Here is a 12906-nt window from a genome sequence, read left to right as displayed (position 1 = left end):
GTCACTGATGCAGTGCTCATAATTTTGTGAATGACAAATACTTCCGACATTGTGATTAAAGAATTTTTAAAAAGCAATACACAAATAAGAAAACATGCAGAAATTCGTGTATCATAAATGTAGGGAATGCATGGACTCAGGATTACTCATTCTCTGACTTGGTATTCTAGGTTCAGATTTGATCAAATTCTGTGCTCAAATATATTCAGAGATTTATAAAAGATAAAGAAAATCAGTTTTGACCATCAGCAATCCTACTTTTTTCTGCAGTTAATTCACTATAGAGATATATGTAATTATGTCATTCAAAGTCAATAATGAGGATTAAAATTGAGAAAAGTATGATCATTCAAAAAAAATTCTCTATTATTATATAATTTCCATGTCTTCTGGAGTCTCTTTTAACCTATACTGCATTCAAAATTAAAATTTCATTTCCTCTTAATTTTTAATTAAGATTATATATCAATTGATGAAAAAATATGTATTGGAAGAAGAATAAAAATATTGTGCATATATATATTATTTATAGTAAATACTTCATCATGCAAATATTTATTTTCTAAAGAGTTTACTGTATAGATTCTATATTTTTAAATGAACCTGTAGCATTTGTTGTTGTTTTTTATTTATGAGACCTGGCTCATTTTAAACCAGCATTCTTAAACCAGTTCTCATAGTAACCTGAATCCACAAACTAATGTAACACACAATTATTTACAATTATTACAGTTATTAAAATAATTTAAAGTTATTTTCCTACAGTGCCATGAGTTACACCCCAGAGCATGAGTGAAGTCCATATGAGGTAACATTATTCTCCCATATTCCAGTGTTACTAACTTCCTTTTTTATTATTCTTATAATAATTATTGGGTGTTCTTTATGATATTAATAATGGAAACCTAATTCATTTTCCAATTAATTACTATTGCTAATACATTTATATAACTTGCTTATATATTCTATTTTATCTCCTTAATGCCCTCTGTTCTCCATTTGGGAAAGGAGAAAATAAATAAATAAAATAAATAAAAAGATAAATAAATATTTAGCAAATTCTCCATTTTACTACATATACATATATACTTTTTTAAAATATATATATTTTTTATTAATAAAAACATCATATATATATATATATATATATATATATGTATATATATATGATGTTTTTATTGATTTGAAGGAGAGGGAGAGAGAAACATCCATGAAAGAGAACCATAGATTGACTACTTCCTGCAAGTTCTCTAAAGGGATTGGAGCCTACAACCTGGGCATGTGCCCCCACAGGAAATAGAACTGGCAACCTCTCCATGCATGGTACCAACTGAGCCACACCTGCCAGAGCACATATACAAAAATTTAAATCATTACTTCCTGTATTTGGAAGTACTTTATCCTGCCAATAATTGGGTATTTGTTTTTGTATTAGCTGGATGATTTCATAAAATTGCCAATTAATGTTATCTTAGTTTTTTCCCATTTGAAGAGTTTCTTTCAGACAAATACTCTGACTTTAAGAATTTCTCTGCACCTCCTTAATCCTCACCAAAATAGTATTCAGATGTATTGGTTGCCCACATGAAAAGGTGGATAAGGAGAATGGAAACTTGAGTTCTTGGATCTGCATGCTTTCATTTATGGAGAGAAGTGTAATGTAGTCTCAGATAATGAATTTTCTCTCTCTCTCTCTCTCTCTCTCTCTCTCTCTCTCTCTCTCTCTCTCTCTCTCTCTCCCTGTCTTTCCCTGTATCTCTTTCCTTCCTTACCACTTTCTCTTCCTTTCTCCCATTTTCTCTCTCCCCACATGGCTGAGAGCTTTCTGAGATCAGGATCTATGCTAGTATTCCCAGTATCCATCACAATTCTGGACACATGGTAGGTACTAATAAAAGAATGACCTAGGATTCAACCTCTCAATAAAACCACAGCTCTACATGAAAAGTCAGAAGATAACCAGAAGGCTACTTGATAAACACAATATCAGAGCAAGAGAAGATAGTTTTTAGACTCCAAATGATTAATGTCATCATGTTGTAATTGTCATATACATCCATCTTCATAACAAGGTGAGGACTTCTGTGTGCTTGAAACACTATAGAAATGTCCTGATTCAAGACATCGTCTCACCTGGGTCATGCTTACATGAGCAGAATCTGTTATATAAGATTTTTCATGGCTTCTCTTGCTCACAAAATCTTTTCTGATTGAAATTGTATTTCTTTAAATATTCAATTACCTTCTAATTACTTTTTACTTTAGCTTTAGGATGTACCTGCCTGTCTCTGATTCTATACATTCCATTAATTTTGTACTTTAATTTCCTGATAGCAATCTTCTTGCCCTCATTTTTTTAGTATTTTTTTTCTATTTATCACCCAAACCAGAATATGTTTGAGAGTGAGTGGATACACTATTAATAATCATGACAGAACAATAGGCATGCAGCTATTTATGGTTTAAGGACTACCTGGCAAATTGAGATGTCACCTTACTGATTTCCAGCTTGTGGAGGACATTCACAATGATACAAATTGAACCCCTGCCCAACGAGCCAGCCTAAAGGCATGGTCTATGTTTATTTTCTTACTATAAAAAAACACAGAGTGTTCAGAGTTGATGGTGACACTTCCTTATAAAAGCAAAACTTTACAGTTAATCAATTTTAGAAGGCAGAGAACAAGTGAATAGATCAATAGTTAAAACAAAAGGAAATAAGTAACCATAATGTTAAGAACTTAAATCCTTTATGACCCTGATACAACTGACACCATATCATGAATAAATACACAAACAGTGGCTTCTTTTTGAACTTATTTGAGTGTCTTCCATAAAGATATAAATTTTAATGCTAATAGGGAGCTTGCTAATCTATTTCGACTTGTGATTTTTTAAGTTTAATGCTGCTCTCTAGGTCATTTGCCCTATCCCTTTCTGGTTACCATCAGTTCAAAATATCTGTTGTTGTAAGATATGTTTCTTTTCTCTTTCTTCTTCATGAATTTCAAATTAACCAGTTTCCAAATACCCTCTAATTTACCTATTCTGGTACCTATTATTTTATTTTCCTACACTTTGAGAATTAAAAACAAATACACTGCCACCTGCCACCCCTCCCCCACACACATGCACACACAAATAGATTCTGTTATGCATTTTCCACTCCCTTACCCTATATAACTAGACATCTATTTTTCTTCACATTTTAGATTAAATAAAATTATCTTCTCAAAGTAATTAAACTTTGAGAGTGAAAACGCCAAAGTCAAAAAGGTAAGAAATTGTGTGGAATATATCTACTTTATTAAATTCTTAAGAATTAAAATAAAAGTTAGGTCAAAAGGAAAGAAAGTTATATAAATAAATATTATAAACTAGAGGCCGAGTGCACGAAATCATGCACCAGTGGGTCCCTTGGCCTAATCTGTGGGGTTGGGCTGGAATTGGCTCTCCTACATCCCCCTAGTGGTCCTGGATTGAGAGAGGTGCAGGCCAGATTGAGGGACTCCACTGGTGCACGATTGGGGCCAGGGAGGGATGCAGGAGGTTGGCCAGACAGGGAAGGACTGCAGGATGGCTCCAGGACATGTCTAGCCCATCTCACTCGGTCTTAATTGGCTAGACCCCAGCAGCTAGCTAATTTACCGGTCAGAACATCTGCCCCCTCGTGGTCAATGCATGTTATAGCAAGAGGTTGAGCCGCCTTAGCATATCATTAGTATATTACGCTTTGAACAGCTAACTGCACAACCAGACACTTAGCATATTAGGCTTTTATTATATAGAATTGTTGTGAGTGGAGGTTTTTTGTTGTTGTTGTTGTTGTTGCTTTGTTTCGTTTTGTTAATCCTTACCTGAGGATATTTTTTTCATTGATTTGAGGAGAGAGAGGGAAGGGGAGAGAGATTAAAAAAACAAATAAACATTGATATGAAAGAGATTTGCAGAACCTGCTGACTCGCCCCCTGACACATTCCCTGACCAGGAATCAAACCTAGACCTGCTACCCTTTGGTGCACAGACCCATCCTCTAACCACTTAATCACACCAGCAAGGGCCATATAGATTGTTAAAAGAGGAGGGATTGTGTCTATATTTCTTTGTTAATATTCAGTAAAATAGTGATACTTAACTTGATTTACTCAATTTTCCATTGGGAATATCAGAGAAGAAAAGGAAAAGAAGGGAGGGAAAAGAGAGAAGAAAAAAGAGGTAGGTAGGAATAAAGAGGATTCATGAAGCAAAGAGGGGGGAGGGAAGAAAGAAAGAAGAGAGCAGGGAAAGGGCAGGAATATAAGGAACTGGAAGGAAAACAGAAATAGGCTCAATTCTGGTCAAATTTCTTTCAGTGCAATGGAAGATTAAAGTCAGAGTAATAGAAAATCAGGTTCAAACGTAAAGACAGTTGTATGATTTGTAATAGTTACATCTTTTTTAGGAGACTATAGCTGGCTTTTACACTGAAGGACTGCAATTTCTCCTTTCTTTTTCTACTCATGCTGTGGTATGAAACTTAGGTAGCATACAAAGTGGTTCTGCTACTTCAGTTTGCTGCCACCTAGGCTTTGTCCAGCCACCCAGGAGAGCCAATTTGCTATATTTTCTAACCTTACTGGCTGTCTTAGAGGCCAATCATGCCTGCTTGGTTGGAAGTCCTATATGTCTAACACCCAGGCCTGACCTCTCAGAAACTGACTCCTTCTGGGCTTCCACAAAGGGCCTTAATCTGGATAGGGTGTCTGAAGTCTCCAGGAGCTAAGTGAGCCAGGTAAAACTTCTTGGAAACATTAGGGAGTTAATACTTTTTTGGGAAAGCTTTGTGCAATGAGAACCAGAACATGGGAAAGATAAAGTAAGCCCCTATGCTTTCTCCCTCCCCCTCCCCACCCCGCTCCCGATTCCCAGGGTGTTCTGTGGCACAGTGTTTCCCCACATCCCATGTGACTGAGCAACCAGCAATGTTTCTCTGAGAACTGGGGCCAGCTCAGTGACTCATCGTTTTGTAGCTACCTGCTTTCCCTCCAACCACTTCTCTCATTATTGTCTTTCTTGCCTAGGATTCCACCTTTCAATAAAACCTTAGCTTTTTATTAGACTATGTTGTTTAGGGAAATCATCCTAAGACAGTGTATCTCTATTCTCTCATGTTGCTAGGTATAGAAGTTTAACTTTTATACAGATTTTAACAGATTTCATAGGATTTCTTTTATTCAATCATATAAACTTTTGATCATTTTTATTCTACACTAGAGGCCTGGAACAGGAAATTTGTGCACAGGGGGCAGGGGAAGAAGGTCACTCAGCCTTGCCTGTACCCTCTGCCAATCCAAGACCCCTAGGGGGATGTCTAACTGTCGGTTTAGGTACGATTCTAGAGGAATCCCTGCAGGGTCAGGCCTAAACTGGCAATTGGACATCCCTCTTGCAATCTGGGACCACTGACTCCTAACAGCTCGCCTGCCTGCCTGCCTGCCTGATCACCCCTAACCCCTCTGCCTACCTGCCTGATTCCCCTAAACACTTGCTTGCCTGCCTGATCACCCCTAATCGCCTCTACCTTGGCCCCCACTGCCGCAGCTTCATCCAGAAGGTTGTCTGGAAGGATGACCAGAATGATGTGCAGATTATTCAGCTGCTCAGTCTAATTAGCATATTACGCTTTTATTATTACAGATTTTTCTGAAGTCCATTTCTCCTTTCCACTCCTACTTATTACCACCTTAATATCATCATTGCCCCCAAATTCACTCTTATACAGAAGTTCATCTTCTTGGTATAATCATTGCTAGATTGAGGTGCCACCCTCCTAAGAAGCTGTACTGATCACTTGATACCATTATCTCTAATTTCTGAGATTACCATAAAAGCCCAGATTATTCTTACCTTGTTTCTGTTTCCCAGTATCTATCATGGAAGAGGCAAATAATATTTATGGTTGAATGAATAAAATAAATGTATTTGATCCTCCAAATGGATCTTGGAGACACACAGAAAACAACTAATGCAATTCACAAGACATACACAATAACATTTATTTTACAAATGTAAAAAGAACTCAGAGTAGCTAAGTGTCTCAATCCAGTGACAAACAATCATTAAAACCACTTTCTCCTAATTATAAGTTCTTAAATGTATGCTTATGTTTTGTATTTAGCACAAAATGAAACAAAACAGCTTTAGCCCCTCTCTGTGACTATTTTTGGTTACTAAGAGACAATATTTTATCCTGAATATATATCAAAACTATTTTGTAATCTGACCTTCAGAAAAACTTTACTAAAAGTTATTTATAATATATAAGCTATGTAATGAGTCTAACCCAGATGCACCATTGCTTATCCAAACATGGAACTATTACATTTGGGCAAACATTGTAAGTGGCTCCATAAAACCATATCTTGCCATTTGTGAGTATAGGTAAATATAGCTGTTTGTGCGAAATACCTTTTATATTACTGACTTGAGAAACTATTATCTAGGCAATTGGCTTTAAATATGTTTTCCCCAAACTCATATGCTGCTAACAAGTTTCTCTCTGAAAATATTTTGGAGTTCTTCATTGAGGGCTTCTATAAGTCATTCAATAATTATTTTATTTAAAATATGAAAAAAAAGTTTTGCTTTATATCATGGAAATACACTTATTTCATGTTTTCTTTTCCAGTATAGGTTAACAGTTAAGAGGAGTGCCTGCCTGCCCCCTATAAGAGGTGACACTGGGAGGGCAGATGGGGAAAATGTACTTCTACCTTCACCTGACATTTCAGTTTAATCATCTGAACACTCCTAATACCATTCAAATCACACATGTACTGAGGGGCTGCCATGTGCCCATATGTTCTCACATGAGAAGGTAGACATTCTCTTTGGCTGGCCTGGTGTCAGAAAAATCCAGTTAAAACAAAAGGCTTTAGTAAGACCTAGTCTTATAACTAATATGAAAATGTCCAAGTTCCAACTGAAAATCATCTATCAAAAGCCAGAAAGACCTCAAACTGAATGAAAAAAGACAATCAGTAAGTTGTTCATACTGAGATGACAGATGTTAGAATTTTCTAAAAAATAAGTAAAGAAAGAAGCCATGATAAAAATGGTTTAATAGCCATTATGAACATGCATGAAAAACAGAAAGCTTCATAAAAAAAGGAAATCTCAATAAAGAAATAGAATATATAAAGGATAAGCAAATTTACAATGTAAATAAATGCACTAACTAAAAATTTGATGGATGGGCTCAACAGTAAAATGGAGGGTACAGAAGAAAGAATTTGTGAACTATAAGACAAACTATAGAAATTGCATGATCTGAATTACATAGAGATATGTTTAGTACTAACATCAGTTCTTCAAGTGACAGGATAACAATAATAACAACAACAACAAAAGTATTAGTTCCAAAATTAGATTTATCATTTTATAAGGTTCAACTAAACATATTGAATTTTAAATATTCAGACAGTTAAGATGGCATTCATTTGTTACTGTCAGTTTATTTCTCACAGTTCTCTACACAAAGAAAAAAAATTGAGAATGAAGAATAATATCCAGATTTGAAAAAGTTTCACTGTAATTCTGAAGGAACTCTTTTTCTTCCCTTGAGTACAAAATAGAAGCAATTCAATTATGCTTCTTATAAATCCTTAAAATGATAAAGTGGGCACCAAGATCTTATGGATTCCTTCTCTTTCTCCCAAATGACAGGGTATGTATATTTAAAAATAACATGTTGACATTTCTGCTAAATCATGTAAAACCTCTGGTGTCATAAACCTAAATTTACAGACATAAAATTAAATGTTAAAATTCCTTGGACCATGATTGTATTATTTGTATTATTCATTAAATTACTCTTAATATGCCATAATCACAACACATTCTAATTCTTCAGGCTTTATTATAATCCCCTAAGGCAATTTTCTCCATCAAATTTTAAATCATCTCACAGCATGGCTGTGAGGATAAAATTGGAAAGTGATTGATAAATTGAAAATGGTTGTCTGTAATGTGAAAATCTGTACTACTCAGTTCTTTATCCAGAGAAAAAAGCTCAAAAATACATAGTACAATATAATATGATGTCGAATAAAAGCACATAAGGGTGGAAACAGATTTTTTAATTGTAGAAGAACCTTTTAATTGTCATCTTATTTCTCACTATATCTATTTGTTCCTCAAAAATCTTCAAGAAGGCTAACTCTGTATCTCCCAATTGACAAATGACAGTCACTCAGTAAATGTGTTATGTGAATGAGTCATGAGTGAGTTACCTAGCTTTTAGGAGTGCTCAGGTAATTAAATTGAAAGGGATAATACATTTAAAAGCATATTCTAAACGGTGGTGTATGATTCAACTCACTGACATACTTCTTGCTTCTGCTTCTAGATCTAAATAATGCTCAGTTGCCCTCTCTCAAGGCACCCAACGTTATTTTTTTATTCTTATTAAACATTTATTTCTCAGAGTTCCAGAGGCTGGGCACCCAGCTTTTTGTTTACTTGTTTTTAAGACTTTATTTTCTTAAAGTAGTTTTAAGTTTACCAAAAAAAATGACAAAGATTTTTCATATAGTGCCTGCCCCCTCACACCCATAGATTCCGCATTATTAATATCATTCACCAGTAAAGTACATTTTTTCCAAGGTTTAACTTGCTTTGCCACATTAAAATCACCCCAAAACCTATAGTTTAGTTCAGGGTTCAGTCTTGGTCTTGCATATTCTATGGGTTTGGATAAAAGTATAATTACATATGCCTATCATTATAGTATCATACAGAGTATTTTCACTATCCTAAAAGTTCTCTGTGCTCTTTGTCTCCCAAATGACAGGGTATTTTTAAATAAAAAGCATTCCTTCTCATCTCCCCCTGCCCCTGCCATTGAAACCACATTTTAGTTGTCTCCATAGTTTTTCTTTTCCAGAATGTCACATAACTGGTATTGTACAGTAGGTAGGTTTTTCATATTGTCCACTTTCACTTAGAAATATGAATATATGATCCCTCAAAATACAAATTGTAAAGTCGTAAAGTCATGTTACAGACCTCTCACCTCCTACCCTTTTTTATTCAGTCTTCTACATCCATGGGATTACTCTTCATTCCTTAGAGATTTTAGTCCCTAGCTCTATTTGGTTAAACATCCTATCTAAAGAAAGAATAATATGCAAATTAACCATCATTCCAACACATAAGATGGCCAGCCCTATGTGGTCAAAGATGGCTGCCTCCATGTGCACACAAGATAGCCTGCAAGGGAGGGCAGTTGGAGGGTACCATGCCTGCAGGGGAGGGCAGTTGTGGAGGGGACCAGGCCTACAGGGGAGTGCAGTTGGGGGTGACAGGCCTACAGGGGAGGGAAGTTGGGAGGGACAGGCCTATAGGGGATGACAGTTGGGGACCTAGGCCTGCAGAGGAGGGGCAGTTGAGGGGTACCAGACCTGCAGGGGAGGGAATTTGGGGGGATCAGGCCTGCAATAGAGGGCAGGCAGAAGCAGGTAGGGACAGTCAGGCAGGTAGGTGAGCAGTTGGGAGCCAGCAGTCCTAGATTATGAGAAGAATGTCTGACTGCCCATTTAGGCTCAATTCCACTGGGTTCCCAGATTAAACAGGGTGCAGGCTGGGCTGAGGAACACAGCCCCCCACCCTCCACCCTGTGCACAAATTTTGTGCACCAGGCCTCTAGTTATCCTAGAAGCTACTATGAGGATTATTTTTAGACTAGAGGCCTGATGCACTGGTAGAGTCTCTCAGCCTGGCCTGTGCCCTATCACAATCTGGGACCCCTTGGGGAATGTTGGACTGTCAGTTTCAGCCCCAAACCCGCAGGCCAGGCCAAGAGACCCCACCAGTGCACTGTACTGGGCCTCTAGTGTGCATATAAGATCTTACGTTAATCTCTTCCTACCATTTTCTCCCCCGCTTCCGTCTGAGATTCATCAGTCTGTTCCATGTTTCCATGCCTGTGCATTGAGCATCTTCCCCTTGGTGGCCAGTATGTATCATAGCTACCAGTCAGCCAGTTGAACAGTTGAACGGTTAAACAGTCGCTTAGGCTTTTATATATAGAGATGTCACTGACATTTACAGTCTCATTCTCTGGCCTTTCTCTTTACTTTGAACCTTTAATCCCTTTAGTCTTCGGTGCTCATAATCCTTCAACCCCACTAAATTCTATAAACTACTCTCTATTCTCCCTCATTCTGTTATGTCTTTTCTCTCCTTAAGACTTTATTTTAAAAAGGTAACAACCATAATAACAAGGTTCAACCCTAATAAAAGGTAACAACCACGATCACTCTTGAATAAGAATCATTCTCTTGCATATATTATTCTTTTGGTTGTCTCACTTTGACATAATTTGCAGTCCCACTGAAATCCAACTTTTTGCTACTCTGTGCTCAAATATAAACAATTGGAGAAAATAATGATTGATTTATATAACCTGTAAAATTATGATTAGGGCGTTATTTATTTATTTATTTATTTGCTATTTAGTCATCTTTATTGAGGCACAGAATCCAGACTGTGGGTACCTTGGTGGCTGGTATCCCCGAGGGCAGGCTCCCAAACCTCACCCCATTTCACAATCCTCCTGGCCCGCTGGGCCCCCCTGAGCACCCAGGCACTCCGAGCCTCTGGCTGCAGGAGAGTTCTGGTTATCTCCTTGAGAAACGGTCTCCTCTTTGGAAATGTCCCCACTCAGATTTGCAGGTCATCCCGCAGGACGGAGAGGGATTCTTTAGTGGCTGCCCTGGGGCCAAGCAGGGTGCTGCTGACCCTGCCGGCCGAGGTCTGTGCTGAGTGCACAGACCCCCGGCCCCCAACTTTATTGGGGGGGGGGGGGGGTGGAAAGAACTGCCAACAGTCGCTGCTGCTTGTGATGGGAGAGGAGACCCTCCTGCTGCAAGATGGCCAGCAGGAGGTTCCTGTCCCTCTGCAGCTCCTGCAGGCGCTGGGTCAGCCGCAGCCCCTCCTCCTTCCTGGCCTCTTCCTGCAGGCGCCGGAGTAGCTCCTGGTTCCGCTCTTTTCCCCGATGGCTTTGCGCTCCATCTGGCGCAGGGAGATCACGGCCTTGGCGTGCTCCCTTCCGACCTCGTTCAGTCTCCTTTCTGCTTTTGAGAGCTGTTCCCGCAGCCTGGATTCCACTTCCGCCACCTTCTCTTGCAGAGCTTGCCGGTAGACCCGCTGCTGCTGGGTCAGTTCCTGCCGCAGACTGGCAGCCTCCTCCGTGCTCTCCTGCTGGCCCTGGCGAGCGGTTTCCAGCTGCAGCCCCACGCTGGCCAGGGACTCCTGGGTCCGCCCAGCTCCTGCTCCAGCTGCTGGGCCACCTCACTCAGCTGCTGCCTCTCTGCCTCCACTTGCTTCAGGGCCCAGCACGGCCCACCTCCTGCTGGATGATGTGGGCACTGAGCTGCACCTCTGCATCCAGGTGCTTCCGTTCTTCCCGCAGCTGCTCCAACTCAAGGCTCACCTCCTCAGGTCGGCAGGGTTTGGGGGTGGCTCTTCTGGCGCAGCTGAGCAAGGACCAGCTTTAGAGCCATCAGACCCTGAATAGTGTGGACCTTGCGGACGGCATTAGCTGACTCGGCTACTGAGACTGGGCAGCCGGGCTGCAGCCTGCTCCACCTCAGCCACGGTGTTCTGGAGCCGGATCTGAAAACTGCTGAGAGCCTTGGCCACCCACGCTTCAGCTGCTCCTCAGCCCAGTCTGTCTGCTGCTGCCCCTGGCGCCGGGCTTCCTGGGCCCAGCTCAGCTCCATCTGCAGGAACTTGGCGCCCATCCGCTCCACCTCCACCTGCGCAGCTTTGTCCTCCAGAGAGCGCTGCAGGATGGCTTGCTCCTGGCTCTGGGCGGCCACTCTTTCCTGGAACTCTGCGACCTGTCCCTTCAGCTGCTGCATGCACGCTTCGCGCTCCAGTTCCTGGGCCTTTAGCTGCACCATGAGGCAAACACTTTCTCCCGCCAGTGCTTCAGCAGGGCCTGGCTCTTCCTGGAGAGCTCGGGCTCCAGGGCATCTGATGGTTGCACTTTTCCTGGCCAGCTCCTCTCCCTGCAGGGACAGGATGTGCATGAGGCTCTGCACGCACCCCTGCAGCAGCTCCGCTGTTGTGTGCAGGCCATCCCGGTCCTCCTGCAAGTGCTGCACAGTCACTAGAAGCTCCAGTCGCTCCGATTCCCATGTCTGGCTCCATAGGTTCTCAACCACTGTCACCTGAGCCTCCAAGTCTTCTTGGTCTTGCTCAGCTGCTCCTGCAGCAGCTCAGCATCCCTCTGGGCCACAGCCAGCTCCTTGATTTCCTTGGTCCTGCTGGTTTCCAGACCAGAGACTTCTCGGCTTTGCTGGTCTAACTGGAAAGAGCCTCCTAGTGAACCCGTGACAAGGAGGACAGCTGCTCCTGGTGCAGCCTCTGAACCTCCTCCAGCTCCCGGCTGACTCCCCTCTTCCAGGTTCTTCCGGACAACCTCAGCCCAAGCCAGGGGGGCACACAGGCCACGGCCTCAGCTCGGCCAGCCTTCTCTGCCCGTGTCAGGGCCTCCAGCTCATGGCCTGGGTCTCCAGCTTCATCTTTTGCTGTAGCGAGGTTTCTCGATGGACCCAGACTTCCTCCTCAAGCTGTCACGGCTCCTGTAGCTGTGGAGAGATCAGTTCAGCCTGTTGGCACAAGGCCGGTGACCTCTTCAGCTCCACAGACCTGCCCCTCCACCCCGGCTCCTGCCCCTCGCCAGAAATGTCCTGTTCCCACATGATCCCTTGAGGCCTCTGGATGTCTGGTCACCTCTCTGAGACCCCCTCAATGGGCCAGGGAGACCCAGGTGAGGGTCATTCTTGGCATGATTGGAAGGGGCCGAGCTTGGAAGTAGGATGAGGGGATGAGCCCTGTGGAATCTGAAGGTCAAAACAT

The 12906-nt window shown here is 41.2% G+C and overlaps 1 pseudogene; it reads right to left on the bottom strand.

Moving 5' to 3' along the window:
- Nucleotides 1-10488: 10488 nt before the first annotated feature.
- LOC118705396 lies at nt 10489-12906 on the bottom strand (annotated as a pseudogene).

This window comes from Pipistrellus kuhlii, unplaced genomic scaffold, assembly GCF_014108245.1.
Source record: "Pipistrellus kuhlii isolate mPipKuh1 unplaced genomic scaffold, mPipKuh1.p scaffold_m20_p_5, whole genome shotgun sequence".
Taxonomy (NCBI): Eukaryota; Metazoa; Chordata; class Mammalia; order Chiroptera; family Vespertilionidae; genus Pipistrellus; species Pipistrellus kuhlii.
Note: the sequence above shows the minus strand (reverse complement) of the source record. Positions and strands in the feature narration are given on the sequence as shown.